Consider the following 2,072-nt stretch of genomic DNA (forward strand, 5'->3'; position numbering starts at 1 on the left):
GATGCAGTAGTGGAAATTGGATTGATACTTGCTAAATCCTTGACTTTGATATGCAGCAGTCCACCTGTACTTTTGTTTTCAAATGTTTTAATGGGAACACGACCAAACTGTCCAACAGCAGATGCACGAGGGATCTTCTCTAGTCTAGTGATTGGCTGGTCTGAAGTAGGGTCATTTGGAGGAGTGACACACTGAATCCCTCCCATACTGTTGAAAGTGCTATATCCGTCAATGGTACAAATATTCATATCAGCGTTGTCAAATACAAACTGTGTAAATGAGTTGGCATTAGGTTCCCCGTCTGGATGCTGCAACACTGGTACTTGAGTGCTGCCTCAGCATACGAAGCCCATAATCCCAAGGCAGAGAGCACATTCAGTAGATGTTTTGATCCATACTTTTGACTTATTTGTAGAGGGGATATGAAAGAGTTTGGTCTAGCTGCTGTTAGGATAGCGTGTGAAATAGCTGTACACTTCCTATTCCATTTTCTTGTATTTCCTTTCTTGTTTTTATAGACAATAGTTTTAACAAGGCAGTTGAGGGTATCTGGGATAATTGAATCAATGTCAGTTAGAAATTTTTCTGGTGGAGGATACTGATCAGTTTCATATATCTGTGACCTTATATCTTCAGCAGTTATTTTGGCGGCTGTATTTACAATTGGAAGCCACTCTTCTTTTTCATCAAGATTCCTGTCTTTGTCATACCACGCATCATTTAGAATTTTATTCCCTGTGTCACGGAAACACACCACTGGTTTTCTGTTTTTGTTCACAGAAACAACTATGTCTTGTCCATATTTTTCTTTCAGTTCAGATTTTATTGTTTTATCAGTTGGTAGCTCAACCATCATATCCCTCAAAGATTTCACTTAAAGTAAATTGGCATTCCTCTCGATTTTTCTCCAGGTATTTATAAGCATAAGTCATTGCTTCTGTAACTGTAGAAGTTTTGGGGCGACCACGTTTCACACCGGAAGATGTAGGCCTATCGGTATGGTAGAATTTTTTCATGCAGGACGAATGGTATCTTGCCTTAGCAGCAACTAATGAACTATATTGTTCATGCGAGTACATACACTTTTGCCCCACTCATCATTTCTCATTTCACCTGCTTTCAAAATAGTGTCCTTAACATGAAGAGTCTCTTTACAATGCGCAGATTCACGGTCACTCGACTCTTTTTTTGCTTTGTTGTTTCAAAAACTCTTTTGATGCATCTTTTCCACAAAAAAGACAATCACGTAGAAAGTCAAAATGCGACTCTAAACTTCGTAGTGATGTTGTAGGTATTTGAGACGTTTTCTGTCTTGCTTGGAAAGCTTCAGCACTCCTTTCCTTTGTGCACACCTTCCTACATTTTTCATGCACTCTCACGCTTTTCAGTCCTTCTAATTGATAATGTTTTCCATCTTTCCACTTAACATTGTAGTCTATCAGTGTCTGAATACGTTTCTCTTTAACATCTCGAGTCTCACCCTCAGAAAGATGTCCATCACAAATGAAGCATTTCTTCAGTGAAAACATTTTCCTCAATATAGAATCACTGATTGGTTAACTGTCTCTTTTCATAGTCCTGAAACGAGAAAAACAATTACGTTATTAACTTAGATATTTTTTTTTCAATATTGCATATAAGAAAAATTACTCGGGTGCTGGGGGATACAAAATAAAAGATGTGAATATACTCGCACTTCTGGCACAAAAACCGTACAAGATATCAGAAAAATGAATAGAAGAGTTTTTATAGAGAATTGTATGTAGATTATTTTTTATATCGTACCATTTTTCAATAAAATGTGCCCAAAGAGAGATATTTGCAAAAAACTTTTTCGCCGCCATTTTTTCAATATGGCGGCCAAATCCGGGGTGGTAGAGGGGTGCAAAATTAATATGTTATTAAGTTTGTTATTGTGAAGAAAATAAAGCTCATTCCCGCTTTCCCCGACTTTTTTCCTTATTCAGCCTTTTTCCCTCCTCTGTTGACTGGCCTAAAGGTCAAGGATATCTGGTTGCTCGTCCATTGGATTTCGTACGGAAAGGATATTTTATCAACCCTTGTAATATCTA

The sequence above is a fragment of the Macrobrachium rosenbergii genome, chromosome 41 (assembly GCF_040412425.1).
Source record: "Macrobrachium rosenbergii isolate ZJJX-2024 chromosome 41, ASM4041242v1, whole genome shotgun sequence".
In the NCBI taxonomy this organism is placed as follows: domain Eukaryota; kingdom Metazoa; phylum Arthropoda; class Malacostraca; order Decapoda; family Palaemonidae; genus Macrobrachium; species Macrobrachium rosenbergii.